Here is a 17,028-nt window from a genome sequence, read left to right on the forward strand (position 1 = left end):
CTGCGGTGTGATGGTCCAAGGTGTGACTCACACGTTCTGGCACTGCCCAGGACTGGCCCAATTTTGAGGTAGAGTGGTAGGATGGCTTGGGAAGGTGATGGGTTGGAATATTCTCTGAGACCCTAAACTTATCCATGGGCATATCATGGATGATCTGGAGGGCACGTGTAACCAGAAGCACTTCTCTTACTGAGCCTCATTATCACAAAGAAGGATATTGAAAGGACCTGGAAGGTGATGGAGGCTCCTCACATAGACTCTTGGGCCAAGAGCATTGATCATTGCATGGGAACAAAGGGGCATATTTATACTCTGTTCGCGCCGGATTTGCGTCGTTTTTTTTTGCGCAAATCCGACGCAAAGCTAACTCCATATTTATACTTTGGCGTTAGACCCATCTAGCGCCAAAGATCTTGGAGTTTGCGTCATTTTTTAGCGTGGACACCTACCTTTGCTAATGATATGCAAGGTAGGCGTTCCCTTCTAAAAAATGACTCTAAGGCATGTGCGCCTTATTTAAACTCCTGTGCAAAAATGACGCATGGGAGTGGGCGGGCCTTAAAAAATGACATCCAGCCTCTTTTGCGTCATTTTTTAACGCCTGGTCAGGGCAGGCGTTAAGGGACCTGTGGGCTCGGAAGGAGCCCAGAGGTGCCCTCCCATGCCCCCAGGGACACCCCTTGCCACCCTTGCCCACCCCAGGAGGACGCCCAAGGATGGAGGGACCCATCCCAGGGAACTTAAGGTAAGTTCAGGTAAGTATTTTTTTTTTTTTTTTGTGGCATAGGGGGGCCTGATTTGTGCCCCCCTACATGCCACTATGCCCAATGACCATGCCCAGGGGACCTAAGTCCCCTGGGCATGGCCATTGGGCAAGGGGGCATAATTTCAATGGGGGTTGGGAGTCAAAAAAAATGGCGCAAATTGGGTTGAGGCAAATATTTTGCCTCAGACCTGACTTGCCCCATTTTTTGACGCCCAAGCTCCATTTTCCCCTACGCTGGTGCTGCCTGGTGTGGGTAATTTTTTTTGATGCACACCAGTCAGCTGCGCCGGCTAATGTCATTCAATAAATAAGGCGCCCGCATGGCGCTTTGGGATGGCGTTAGCCGGCGTTAACATTTTTGACGCACAACTGCGTTGGCGCAGTTGTGCGTCAAAAAGTATAAATATGGCCCAAAGTGTCTAATCTACTTGTCACGGGCCGCCCCCAGAAACATTTAAAATTTGGAAGACCGGGTGGAGTATATGGGGATACACCTTGAGCTATGCACAGAGAGGCATGGGTAGAGGGTGGGGCAATGAGATGGTGGGAGAAGAGCAATATTGGTGCACAAATGGAAGGTGGTCAGTAATTTAGTTGTGGGATTTACTATGATTTACTATGATATCTTTCCTGCCTTGCATGTAATATGATGTATCTTTTGATTAAGTTGTTTTAAAAAAAACTGCAGACAGGTGAAGAAATCCAATTCTCGGCTATCTCACAGAGTGGCACTGGAGCTCTTGGTGTAGAAGGGGGAGAAGCAACTGATCAGACTCAAGCGACAGTTTAGACATCTTCTCAGCCTCAAGAAGATCCAGGAGAACAAACAAGTATTGAATTGTACCAAGAAGTGACACCCGCAATGCTGAATGGTCAAGAAGCTATAGTCAAAATAAACTGAAATCAAGTGTGTCCGTTGGATCCATATCGCCAACAATTGCTGAGGAGACAGAGTCAAGGGGTAAAAATGACTCAGAAGGAGATCAACAGATCCATAAGGACATAAGATCCAAAGATCAAGAGTACCTTGTCAGAGGTATTCCATACCTGAATGGAGTTACTATGTGAACCAAGTGCTAAATGTCCTCATATCACATTTGCTTGACTGAAGCAAAGAACTACCTGAGTCACCTTGAAGTTGTTTTAGGAAAAAGTGCTAAAAAAGATTCTTGAAAGAAACAAAACTTATTGAAAAGCTCAGTGAGTTAACAGTGCTAATAGACTAAAATAAACTGACAAGTTGATAAGCAAAAATAATTAAGAAGGTTTACCTAGGCCTGAGGCTTCAGTAGAAGAGTAGGGATAACAGTTTAGAAGAACACAGAATATGGTTAAGGAAGACAAGACGATGATTGCTGTAAATAAAGCTGCAAGAAACTAATTGGATTACAAAGAAAAAGGAGAAAAACAAAGACTGTGCACATAAGTAAACTTGAAAGCAAAAGAATTAACTCTTGCTGCTACATTTATCATTTGAAAAGATCTGATTTTAGATGTGTGTACTAACCAAAGCTAGATGCTAGATTATTCTGGGTATTACATTTTCAGTAGTATCTATCACATTAGTCTTAGTGATATACTTCACACCAGGGAAAGAGAAATCTGTATTTTCATTTACTAACACAACATCTTTACCTGGCAGAGATGAGAATGAGCTGAAAGCCTCATATTTTAATTACATGAAGTAAGATTATTCAACAAATGTTTTTCTAGATTGGATCAAAAGTATACATAAGCTACTGATGTAAAGGGGTGTTATGGGTATGCAGACGTACCGTCATCATTTGATGAGGAGATGGCATAATATCACACTGCTCTGCCATATGCTACTTACAACATGCAATATTTTACTTAGTTTAGCTTATAGGCAACAACATTTTGAAAACTATTATTCTAACTTTGACATGATTCTTTCAAAACTACCCTTAGTAAAAATCATGAATTTACATCCAGAAGCAAAAGGAGAGGAGACTGCGTAACATTATTTTAGACTTTTTCTTCATTTCTACAGTAAGAAACATGAAAATAATCTAACTTATTCAATTAACCCACATAACACACCATTTATCATGATTTGTTTTGATAAAAGAACACACTTTGCACATACTACTAATCAAAATGATGATGTTTTGAATAATGTTTGGAAAAAGGAAGAAAATGAATACAGAAGAAAAATGTTTTATCCTAAGTTATAGAGGAGACATAAGGGAAATGTATGTGTTTTTAGGTGAAGAAATCTTCTTAGAGAGAGACTTCTAGAGAATAGTGATTGTGAGCACACATTTGAATTATCGGGAGGTATATGGCAAATCTTACAGGGAGATGATCCAGCTATACCTAAAGTTTATTTTATTTGTGGACAGAATGCATATTTTAAGTTACCTGCTGATTGGGAGGGTAGTTGCCTTTTAGGTTTGCTTTTTCCAAAGACGTATCATGTAGAGAGTTTAGATGGTTTGACAATGACACCTGCATACAGACACACACATAGCATTAGGCAAGGAATGCAACAAGTGGGAGACACATTTAGGTTTGGGAGGGGTGAGTTAGGCTTTGGCTTGCGGGGGTCTGATTTTGGCTTGGGTGAGGGTTGGGTCCTCTTGGGAAGGGTCGACGTCTTGGCGGGGGAGGGGCATGGGTACTGGCACAGGGGGTAGGGGAGGCCTTGGAGGTGGAAGGGATAGCCTTGGGGAGGGAACCTGAAGATCTAAGGGTGTCACAGGTGGGGGAAAAGTAGGGAAAAGGTCAAACCCCCCAGAGGAAAGGCTTTTTAAGGATGGTCATCACAAAAGAGTTTGGGTGTGGAGGGAGAGGGAGTGGTTGTCTGAGGTGTTTGTGTGGAGGACTTGGGTTTGTGTTTGTGGGAGGTGTGCTTGTGAGCGGTGGGTGTCTGTTGGGTGGGTGAGTGCGGGCATTTATGTGTCTTGGGCTGAGGGGGAGTGGAGGTGCTGGGGGATGCTGTGGTGGGTGAGTGGCTGTCTGTTGGGGTGGTGACTGCAGGTATAGTGGATGTGCTGCATGTAGCCGTGTCTGTGGTTGTGGTGTCTGTGGGTGTGGTGACTGGGGTGGATGTCTGAGGGTCTGCTGGGGTGGTGTCTGTGGGTAGGAGGGGTGTGGTGGTTGGATTAGTGAATGTTGATGCGGTGTCTGCGGGTATGTCAGGTGTATCTGTGATGCTTCAGGTGGTGGGGGTGTCAGGGCAGGTAGTAACTGTTGTTGTGTGTGCAGTTGTATGCTTCTTGTGTGTATGCTAGTGGTGTGTATTGTGTTGCTTATGTTTGTCTGGGCTACCCCTAGATATTGAGGTGGATGCATCCATATCTGTTTGTGTGCTTGGGCTGGGTCAGGGAAGAGGGGATTGGGAAGAGGAAGGTGGAGGGGGGATGGTATACAAAGGGTGACTGGCTGCCGCCAGAGCCTAAAATGATCTCTGTAGGCCAGCCAGTGCTCAGTGAATGCCCGACAGGAATACTCTGTTGTATCTGAGTTGCCACTCCCTGGATGACATTCACAATGGTTGACTGACCCACAGAGATCGATCTCAGGAGGTCAATATCCTCCTCACTGAGGGCAGCAAGGCTAACAGGGGCTGGGACAGAGGGGTCTGCGGTGAAGGAGACACCCACCCTTTTGGGAAAGCATTCACAGCCAACTGGGTCGGGAGCTACAGAGAGGGCAGTGATTGAAAGGGAATGGAAGACAGAGATGGTGCTGGGGTGGTCCCAGATGGGTCCACAACTGCCAAGGAATGTCCACTGGAGGAGGATTCTAAAGATGAGGAAATGGAACCATTCTCCTCCGTGGCACTCCCCTCACGCTCCAGGCCACTGGGTCCTCAGTGTCAGTGTCCTCGTGACTGGAGGTCCCATGGCCAGAAGCTTCCCCACTCTCCCATGCCCCGTCTCCTTCATCTGCTGATGCTGATGCTTGGAAACAGAAAGTGAAGTAGGGTCATCACATTCCTTGCAAACCACTGACATCACATTGTACACATCAGTAACATTGCATCTATTTGAACAACACCCCCAAGTAGTACCAGTTTAGTGCCAACATCATGTCACAACAAAATACAATGTACATCCCTATATCATGACATAGTCACACACCAGCTATACTATCTATCTCATAACTACAATGACATGAGATCAGCAGAGCTATCACATTAACCATTCCATGACAAGGTGACTTGCCGACAACATGGCACAGCAACAGCAACCTAGACAACCAGCAACCAAATTATGGGAAATATATGTAACATAGATTTACACATATCACATAAACACATTAAAGACATATCAACAAATTGGTCTGATGTCAAATGTCAGGCAAGGAAACATACTGTATAGTTAACACAAGACAGCATGTTACACACAAGCCATACTCACCTCATGTCACTAACTACACAACCTTCATGATTGAAATGTGCGAACATGCAACTACTCTAATTGGCATAACTGAATGTTAGAAGTTGAAAGAGTCAGAACACGTCACCTACACATGTACCAATAGTGATGTGGGATAGTATTATACATACTTTGTGGACCAAGTCATCTAAGTCACTGTCCTCCCGAAAACAAAATATAGCACTCATATAAGGGCCTAATAAGCTCAGAACATTTACTCACACACAACCACAGGTAGGACATCTACTAATTCAAGACAATGGACACCTGTCATGTGCATGAAGGTGACATACAGGGCAACGTATCATGAAATTGTTCCATCAATAGCCCAAATGACTGAGTGGCAAAATCACTAAACACACATCAGACATGACTACCCTTACATCCTTTTGGGGATACCTTCAGAGAGACAAACCACATCTGTGGCTACCATGAAAGGTACACCCACCATGATGCAAGCTAAACGCCTGAATACACATACCATACCACTCACGTGTGTGCCATCTACCACACCTGCACCACAATGGTGTCAGTGCAAACAAAGGTTTCCATACAACAAGCACTCTTAACATATCCAAAATAGCTACAGAAAGAATGTTTATAACTCTTTTCAATGTTGACTCATGACATAACCTTTCAATGTAGAGATGATGTTGGCAAAAAACAGTTTGTAACTGTCAAGAATATATATTGGCCTATTTATCATGCCTACAACACTATGGCTATGAAGATCGCTGTGTAGCCACTTCCCACCTACATAACATGAACATGATACTAACATTCATAGCCATGACACCAATGTATGTGATCCAAATAGAGTCTTGCAATACCTCCATGGTTACCAATAGGTAGGATGTCCACTTAGATGACACATTGCACAGGCCTATGTACATCCCTCACTTACCAAGGGGGTTGACCTTGTAACAAATTTGAATAAGTCCTGCAAGTATGGCATGTGAAATGTCAGATTGGCATCACAGCCTCACATGATGCTGTCACTCATCAGAAGCGTTTTGAAACGTTGGAATGACTTCAAATTGTCAGACTCTATGTTGCACAGAGACATGAAACAAGGGTCATTGGAATGAACAGAGGGCATAGACCAGATCAACTTATTATTATGATAGTGGAAGTTTCACCTTTAGGTGGAAAGGCACAACACCAGGGTATGAAAAACTGTATAGTGGTACACACATTTGACACAGTCACATATGCATCATTATATGCTTCTGTGCAGAAGGGACAACATAGAAGAGTAATATGTCCCTATACAAATTAGAATGTGCACACCTGTGCATCAATGTTGGGGAGTGTACATCAATGGTTATCCTTTACACTTTGCACTTACCAAATTGTCACAGCTTAGAAACCTCCACATCATACACTAACCTGTGAAAGGGATGAAAATATGGAAAATCTGTACTTACCCCTTGTGGCTGCTCTGCTGCCCTCAACGCCCATCCAACTTCGGGTAGGCCACCTCCAATATGGGGGCCATTAGGAGGTCAAGGTCCGACGGGCACCCCGTCCTCGCTGAGAGGGCATTCCGAGCTGGGCCTCTGCGGTCTTTCGGGCCCAGCGTCTCAGGTCCTCCCACCACTTCCTAAAGTGGGTGATCTGCCGGCTGTGGACCCCCAGGGTCCGCAATTTCTTGCCGATGGCACACCAAATCCCCTTTTTATGATGGGCATTAACATGCATATCCAGCACCAGGCGTCAGCTTGAAACATGTAACCAGACAACAAGTATGTCTCTAAACATGGTATATTTTTCTGATTTTTTCACACCACATTCACTGATTATGTATTATACACAGATGGACATGCCCATCTAACCACTCATTTTACCACAAGCCTTCATTCCACCACATTCCCTGGACATCATCATACACTTAACTCCTAAAACATCACATTTACATTGCAATTACCTCTTCCTCTGGTGCACCATAGAGCTGTCTATACAAGGCTAGGGCCTCCTCCACAAGCTTTTCAAGCTCCTCAGGGGAGAAGGCAGGGGCCCTATCATCCGCAGGACGTGGTATGATCACTCCCAGAGGCAGTACACAGCAGTGCAGGTTGAGGAGGTCTTGCTGGCAGCAGTGTCAGAAGTAAAGTGAGAGATGAAGTATGTGATGGTAGTCACGTCTGCCACATCCTAAGGCGAAACCGCTGGAGGACATCTCCATTCGCTCAAGACCGCCAAAGGCAATGGCAATGTCCACAGCGGTTGTATCTGCCTACCACCATGACGACTTCTGCCAGAGGACTTAGGTCACTTCTTATTGTCCAGTACAGTAGGCCAGGAAGCCGTCATTTTAAGGCACAGACATGAACAAAAATTTTTTTTTACAGTTGCGTCACAAGCTGTGAAACATATCTATGACATTGAGCAAACAAGTAGCAATGTGCATGAATAATGTACAGGATATAAATTTTATGTTTTTTAAGATTTGCAACTGTAGTAGCATGGCCAGCAGAGCAATTAAAATCTGGCATATGGTATAGTTGTCCCATATATGTGCTCCATACTGTTAATGTTAATGTGACATGAACTGTCAGTGACATTCTTTCCCATTCCTAACATATGATAGAGGAAAGGGTATGTAAATGCAGTAATAAGCCATTATTTAGCTAGCTATGTTCAGTGCACAACCTTTCAACTGTTTCTTGTGGCATTTTAGAGCATTATATGTGATGATACTTATGATGTACAGAATGAGTGATACACATACATTCTGGTTTTCTCCCACATAGTTACCCTGGCATGAGAAGAGTAAGAGAACCTCTAGTGTACCATCCAGTAGCAGACCTGCAGACCATGGAGTAGCAACATGTGATTCAGATATACCGCCTGGATAGGCAGACAATCACTGTTGTCAGTTGGAGCCAGATCTGATGCCTGCCATTCATAATCCCCTTAGCATACCAATCATTGTACAAGTTATGTCAGTGCTGCACTTTCGGCCACAGGCTCCTTTTAAAATACAGTGGTCTTAACTGCAGGAATGTCTACGCCTATGTTCAGTCTGGTCTAGAAGGCTGTACTGTCTGCATTGTTTAAACACCTGAACAGCTACATCAGATTTCCACAACATGAAGATTTTGCCCATGTAAAGGCTGATTTTTATGCTATGAGCCATAGAAGGTAGCCTTGGTCCCCCCAAAAGCCAATGAATAGGTGTATAGGAACAGGAACAACTTCCACTCCATCAATGTTCAATTGGTCTGTTTGGCTAACCTCTACATTTCACAAATTTGTGCAAGGTACCCAGGGTCAGTCCATGATTCCTTCATCATGTGGAACACCAAGATCCCACTGATGATGACACAATAATACACACAGAGGGCCTGTTTGGTTGGTAAGTCACATATGTCATGTGTGTCTAACTTTTATCTGCTAACTAATGTGTGGATGCCCATTACTAGGGTTTTCCTTTCTAAACTCTTCTTTACATGGGACTCATGTTACCCAAATCATCCCTGGTTGTTGACACCAGGGAGGTACCCATTCCCGACAGACAAATTTGACTTCGATGAGTCCCACGGAAGGACAAGGCATGTCATGGAGTGGACTTTTGGGCTCCTGAAGGCAAGATTCTGTAGTATCGATTAGTCTGGTGGAGCCCTCCTCTACTCACCCATTAAAGTATGTCAAATTGTTGTGGCCTGCTGTATGTTCCACAACCTCCTACTGAGATATCAAATTCCATTAATACCAGATAAGGGGAACCAGCAGTTCTATTGGTGAGAATGCAGATGTGTCAAGTGAGGATGAGAATGATGAGGATGAAGCTGGAGACATCAGGGCAAATCAAAGTAATCAGTACTTCACCTGACTTTAGGTATGTGATGTTATGTAATTTTAGTTACTCCGTGGGGTAATGGTGGGGTTGGGGATACTTGATAAGGGTCTTAGTATAACCATCAGACAGTTCATAAGTAACTTCAAAACACATAACTCTGATGTGCATGTGCTTGTAGAATGTCTTATTTTCTCAAAATGCATAGTATTTGTCACCATTGTATGGGGGAATTGGTTGTATGATGTTTTAGTTTCAATGCAGCCTATACCTTATGTATGTCATTTATCATTTGCAGGTTACTTAACAAGCTCATCTTCATTTGACAATATCTGACAGTGTCACAGGCAAGTGGAATTTGCACACTGACAGGTGAAGTGGGCATGGATTGTACAAGGTACTGTTGGGGATGAGATCTAAGGTGTGTGAGTATCATGCACAGACTGTCCAGAGAGGGATGGTAGTGTCCTATTCCTCTCAATAGACATGTTGGGCATTGGAGGTTTGTTCAATGGTGCCATGTGTGTATTAATTTGCCTCTCACATATGTCAACCTGTGGTATCCATTCCACAAACATCAGAAAGGTTTTTATTGGTAATAAGTAACTTGAATGTAGCTGTCACTGTGTTTCCACTTTGGATGTGTATCGAGACTGACATAGGAGAGTGACATGCTCACTGATACCTGGCCATGGTGAGTGGAAGGTTCCATGAATGGGAGCATTTGTACTGACCTCTGTCTGTATCATGGGGTATGGTCAATTGGGAGCTATGGTATCGGTATGTGATAAGGCTTTAGCTGATGATACATTGAAACAACGTTTGCCTATTGGGATACTGAAAGACCGACCAGTCCGTAACTCCAGTAGTCTGTGTAGTGGTATTGTATGACACCTATGATGATAGACTGAAGTGAGCAGCGGTACTTCACTGTGTGATCATTGGCATTCTCCCAACCTGTATGTGGGAAAGTTCAATGAAAGTGTAGTAATGTCATTATTATTAAATGCAATTTCTACCCAAATTAAACAGTACATGTGAGATGGAACATTACAAATGTCTTACATTTAAAAGAAACTTCTTTGCTCAGGAGGTGTTTTAGTTGACATTAAAATATGGTTGATAAATGACTCTCACACATGAGCTGTGGTTAAATAGTATTCATTGGGGAGTGCACAGCAACATTAGTGAATTGGATCAAATATAATAAAAAGGAAACAGTGAAGGGTTCTGTCATTGTGGATGAAATCACCAGGGTAGCTGATACAACATTTGGAGACACAAGTCCAGTGTCCTTGTACCATAGGAAAATGGACATTTGTTTCAAAAAGTCAACAGGGCATATCTGTGCCACACAAGGGGCACCAATCAGTAGAGGTTCACTTACTGGCTGTGGTTTTGGTCTTGACATCTGCTCATCCTGGACGTTTTGGGGGATGTCCACGTTTGTGGGAGGGTTCTTCAGCTACAGAGGCAGGGGTGTTTGAGTCATGTCCTTCCCCTGGCAGGGCCTCGATTCCACTAGCACCCACTGATGTACAAGGGGCTGATGTCTCATTGCTAGTGGAAGGGGCCAGATGGTGTGTACAAAACCGACTCAGTGTGGTGTTTATGTCTCTCAGCACCCCTGCAATGGAAGCCATGTGGGAATTTTGTATGTGCCACTGCTGCATGAATTCCTGGTGCTTTTCCCTCTGCAACTGCTTTATCTCCCCCATTATGGTAAGCAACTGACCCATTATGTCTTGGGAGTGTTGTAAGCTACCAAGACTTGGGAAATGGTGTCCTGGCCAGTTGCATTCCTAGTAGCCTCCATCCTCTGGCCCACACCATCCCTCCCACACACCCTACCCTCATGCCTGTGTCCCTGAAACAATCTGCCCACTTCCACTGGTGCCAGGTCCATCATTGTCTGGGTTAACAACAGGAGACTCAGGTGCCAGTACTGGGGAGCTCAAGATGGCAGGCACTGTCCTTGGACACAGGTTTGGGTCCGAAAGGTTGCCTGTGATGATGAAGCTACAGGGCTGGGAGGAGTCGATATGGGCAAGGTAAGGCTTATTTACAGTTGTTGACTGACTAGGTGTCCCAGATAGGCCAGCTTCGTCCTCACTGTCCACACATCCCAGGGTGTATTCTTCACTTAGGGCTTCATCCAGAGGAATGGTGGCCGCCTCAGGTGATCTTTCCTTGGTGACATTGGATAGGTTACCTGTAGGAGAAGTGGAACACACAGTTGCACCTGGGTTAGGCCTATATGGGAAACAATGATTTCCAATTGCATACACCTTACTACAGGATGTTGGACTATCATGGTGGGTAGATGACGGTTCATTGACTCATATCTTGTCAGAATGATAACCTGATATGTTAAAGTGATCTCCAAGTAAGGTGTATAACATTGTTGAGTCAACTATCAGCTACACAATTTACAATGATAAAAGAGCTGGCCATAGATATAGGTGTAACCATTATTCCTGAACCTCTGTATGGGTGTACTCCAAGTACATCCTGCTTCCTATAGTGGTCTCCCCCCAGGTGAGTACGACATTGTTTGGATGTTGATTTAAAGGCTAGTTCTATAGGGAACACAGTTGTAGCTGTGTATTGCTTTTATAAATACTGGCAGATGGCCATAGCATTGCTGTCATTGGTATAGGCTGCACAATAGTGGAGGAGACAGGTGGGTTGAATTGATTGTTAGTTTCACATGCAAGGCTATTTAACTTGTTGGACAGAGTTATGGCTTTCTTAATGGTAGTAGAGTGCATGCAGGAAGTTATAATGCTGTCAGTCCCTGTACTACCCATGCCATATATAGTCAGTGTGCCCCCGGGGGAGTTAAGTTGTCATGTGGTATGCCAGAAAGGGGTATTTGGACATTTGGACACAGGAGTGGTGAGTGGGTTGGCTATTAGGGTGGTCAAAGGTGATCAGAGAGCAGTCAGGACATTGCAGTTTGGTGACAGATGTTGAATTGTGACTTACCCGACTCAACTCCCCCAGGTATTCCTGTCAAGCCCTCAGCATGCAGGATGTCCAACACCTTCCCTCCCAGGATTTGAATTGTGGGGGAGGTGGTGGAGACCCACTGCCAGTCTTGAGGACCTAAGGCTGGTGTTTGGTGGCCATGGAACATACCTTCCCCCTAAAGTCTTTCCACATTTTCCTGATGTCCTCCATTGTGCGTGGGTAGCTGCCTACAGAATTGACCCTGTTGACAATTCTTTGCCACAGCTCCATTTCCTTGCTATTGATGTTTGCTGGACTTGTGCTCCAAATAGTTGTGGCTCTACTCTGGTGATTTTGTCCACCATGACCCTCAATTCATCATCTGTCTAATGGGTATGTTTTTATAGGGACATGGTAGTGGTGGACGAGATAGTGAGGAAAGATTAAATAATTTAGGTAAATCAGTGGTGATGAGGTGTGGGTGCTGTGATATGAGTTGTTGACCGGTGATGTTAAATGAGTTAGTTATTAATTTATGTGTTGGGTGTTGTGCTCGTGTGGGATGAGTGTTTCGCGAAGTGTGTAAGGGTGCCTGCTCTATGGTTGCTAAGTATTTTTGTGCAGCCTCTATCTCGAGGGGTATGGTGTTCTGTTTGCAAAGGATTGTGGGGTGTGAAGGGTTGTGTTTTGTAGTACAGTGTGTAGGAGTGTCGGGTGTGTGGATGTGTGTCAGGTGTGGGGTTTTCAGACTATCAAATATGGTGTGGTGTATTATTGAGGTTCATATCACCATTTAATGTTCCGCCATGGAAGGAACACTATTGTGATTTGTGACTTGTAATGGGATTAGAGGTTTTTTAGAGGGCTGCGTGCTGGTGGTGGGACCTCCTCTATCCCGCCCTCCAGTGTCCTGGCAGTTTCTTAATTTTGGCTGTCTTTTGTCAGGCTTGGCTGTGTAACTCAAAATATGCTGGTCTGTCTGACCACCAACATGGGGGTCTTCTGGCAGCCGCCACCGCAGCAGTCTTACCATCAGGCAAAAAGAACATATCTGAGATAAAACTTGATTTAGAACAATTAGAAGCCACTATTGTAAAAGGTTTCTCAAAGGAAGTTTCTACAATATGCAATTTAACATGACTGCAGGAAAAGGAATCCCTAAAGCCATAGTAGTAGCTATAATAATTAATGTTATCTGTTTCCTGACTTCATTAGGAGTATACAAAGCTAGCAAATTATAGTGCAAAAGAAAAAGAATAGAGAAATAAATAAACAAATTAAGAAAGATTTAGAATTGTGACGACATTAACAAAGAATGCAGTAGACAAAAAGAAAGAACATTTAAAAAGAAAGAGAAACGACTCAACTGAAGATAAGAGTGAGCTCTGATACCATCTGTGAATGAATTTTGTAATGGTTAGAAACCATGAGAGGGGGGAGATTGCAGAAGCGTTTTATCCAATGAAAATTATTGCAATTAATAAGTAGAAATAATGTGCAGACCTTAAACAAAAAAGCCATATTTTAAATGCAAGTGAGAGCACTAGGCTTTCATATTTACAAGTGCTAAGTTTGAAATGCTGTAGAATGCATTTTTCTTTTCTTTTTACACAACCTGACCTAGGTCAGCGATGTGAAATGTTAAACTTTCAATGATGTAAATGTGCTGTGAAATGCATGATGTAATAGAAAATATTTGATGATGTTCTTCCTATAGTCATAATTGTCAGAGATTATAATGTATTAAAATGTGAAGTTTAATTTCTGTATAATGTTTCTGTATTAACAATGACACTGTTAGGTAGAATGGGTCAGAAACCTAATCAAATGATGTAGAAGCTTAACCATGAACTGCAATTGTCTTATAGTAAGTAAATGGTCAGAACTCTTCCATGACTTACCAAATGTTTCACAAACTGTTTCATTGTAATGTTAATATCTGTGAGCTATTGTCTCTTGACTTCTTAGACGACTGAAGTTTTTCTGTTCCCATGATGACACTGCAGCTGAGATGACTGAAGATAGAAACAAATTCTGTTGAATGATGATATGAAAATATTATAAAAGTGTGTGTTCCTAGAGTGGGGCAGGACTCTCTATTGAAGACCTCTTTGCAATGCCCTTTGTAGATGTTTTTCAGATTTGATCTGAGAGACCAGTTCATTTTCCCTGCCTGAATGTATGCTGCTCTGAGACTCTACTGGGTTTCTTCAACCCCTCTTCATGGGAAGTTTTGCCTTGATGGTCTTTATGGGTTCTAACCAATGCTTTTCTCTCATTCCCCATAGCTTAGTATAGGGACTTTTCCTTTATGGAACATGCTTTATGCACTGGCTCTCATATTAATGATTTATACTGACTATCAATTGATTGATTATGTCTGACATTGATTAATAAAGATTTGCTAATTAAAGGATGTTAAACAAAGCTTGGAAACTCACACCAACACTCATCAGTGTCTACCAAGAGATTGAAATTGAAAACTGTAATGATTATTTGATTTTGGTTTGCAGCTCCCGATTAATTTTCACGTATGTTCAAGATCTTTCAGCCTGGGCCCAGTGACATGTGAGGACATGAGGTGGTAAGATTATGCTGTGAATCAAATATTTATTTGAAGCTCTCAGCTCCACCACTAACTACAGGAGTGATACATGAATTGCTCAAAAGGCAAGAGATGAACCAAAAAAGGGAAACACCACTCTTGCCATATGGAAGCAGAAAATCACGCAAGGTCATGCACCATAAACAATTTTATTTTGAGGTGTGGCAAAAAAAAATAATCTCATAATAGTATGTCAGAAGTACAGGAAAGTCATTAATACAACATAAGGAGTGGATTAAACTTGGAAAACTATGAAAGGGGTTTCTACCTACATACAGCACACAAAACAGATCTAACCTAAACAATGTAACAAAACAATAAACAGCCACAGTTAGTACAGTTATAAAAATGAAGAAACATTTTTCTTTAACATGAGCTGTGCCATATGTGCTGACCTCTCTTACACCTATCAAGGAGTAGACGTCTGGCAGGAGACTGATGTTACAGTGGTGGATGGTGTAGTGGATGGTGGCTTGCTATCTCTTTTTGTGGAAAATAGGTCATCTGAGACAGGGTCACCTTTTGCTTTTCCAGCAATTTTCCAAGATGTCCCTAGCAGGCAATAGATGTTTGTCCTTGAATCAACTCCGTCAGAATGAAGGCAGTATACAAGTTCAGCACAAATGTTTGTGCATGTCTTTGCTTTGGACCTCTGTTGTTACCTGTGTCACTGTATGACCTAAGCAGCCAGATGTATGTGTTCCAGCTTCTGTTGTAAGACGTTCTTAATCACGGGGAGGACAAAAATTATTTTAGCTTGCCTATTAGATTTACTGACTGGAAATTTAATTCACTAATAACCAGGTTGTAATCTTGGCGTACCATGTATTATGTCACAAGTGTCTGCCTAATTTCAAGTAATTTCTATCATATTACACTTGTAATAAGGTACATAGAATTTGAACCACATTTGTAAGGGAATACCTTTAGTTTAAAAGTTTCAACGAAGCCTTATATTTGCAGACCATACATATCCCTTACCTCCAATAAAATATATATTTTTTAATAAACAGATTTCATTTGGGTGGACACAGAACATTGTTAGGTTCCACATATGTGTGCAATTGTAGAGATGTTCTCCACTGTGATGGCTCTGTCAAAATATTGACCATCCCACGTGAGATAGACTGTATATATTTTTCTGACATGTAGCCAAATAATTATGAATTTTAATTTATTATTGAATACTTTGAGAATGTAGGTGATGCCTTGTAATTTTTTTACTTCTAAGTTGATAGAAGTATAGAATTGACTGATTCTTCCTGACAGATAAACATAATAAAACATGTACATGAATTGAAGTACATGTACCCTACTATGTATTCTGCAGCTTTAAATTAAGCTACATATGTATTGCTACATATGTTTTCTATTAATCTTGACATTGCAAATTTGTAAATGCAAACTTTTCTGATTATGGGTGAATTTGTTTTATACAGTAGCTAACATGTAACGTAAGATTTCAAGGCCATGTTTTAAGAGATGGCAAACATGTGTGGTCCACATAATTGTTTTTTACATATAATGCAAAGTTGTAGACATATAAACATAAAACATGTCCATTGCTTTGGTTGTTATATCGATATGTGTATGTGAAGCCTGTTAATATTCATTTCACATTATTCAGGTCCTTGCTATTAGTTAAAGTATATATGCCTTTTCACATACAATAATCCTATGTTGAATCTATTTTTAACTGTTTTTTATAGGATGCAAACACCTAGCAATGCTTTGTGTTAATATGTGTAAATATATTGTTCATACAGTAAAACATGTTATTTCTCTATACAGAGAATAACTATTATTGCCACTTGTTTGTCATAAACTGTTCATTTTGTGTACAGAAGCTGTTTTTCAAAAGTCAAAAGAAATGCACCATAGTTTTCATACAAAGGCACACAAAAGCACACAAATATTGTGTATGTATCATTTCATTGTGCAATGCACGTAAATCCATCTGCAGACCTCGTTGTTCACAGACACTTTTCTTTATGGTGTTGGACACACTGTAGGAATTGTAATTTTATACCTTTTGCTGTGTATTTGTTTCTTTGTGGTACTTTAGGTCATAATTTGTGTTGGTTAATTATTTTTGGTTGATGATGCTAGGTGTTAATTACACATATGTAGTGTTTTTCCTTCTAGACTTAGCTTGATATGTTGTTGTAAAGCTATCCAAAAGTAGCCAAGGAAGGCAGGATTTCACAGGTGCATGGGACACTCAGGCAATTTTTGATATGGCAGCGATGGGAGTTTTAGGGCCTCATTTACAAGAAACTGACCTGTGGGCTCTGATGCGTCAGATTTCTTGCACTGCCCTGCAACCCCCTAACGATGCCATTGATGCACTATATTTACAATAGAGAGCTCCACAGCACATGTTTACACTGATGTATTGCTGGACTAGCATAAAATAAATGATGCTATTCCAGCAATGCGTGAAAGGATCCTATAGGAAAATGCTGTGCATCAGTTTAACGCCTGCTCTAAGGAAGCGTTAAAT

Source organism: Pleurodeles waltl, chromosome 6 (genome assembly GCF_031143425.1).
Source record: "Pleurodeles waltl isolate 20211129_DDA chromosome 6, aPleWal1.hap1.20221129, whole genome shotgun sequence".
Classification (NCBI taxonomy): Eukaryota; Metazoa; Chordata; class Amphibia; order Caudata; family Salamandridae; genus Pleurodeles; species Pleurodeles waltl.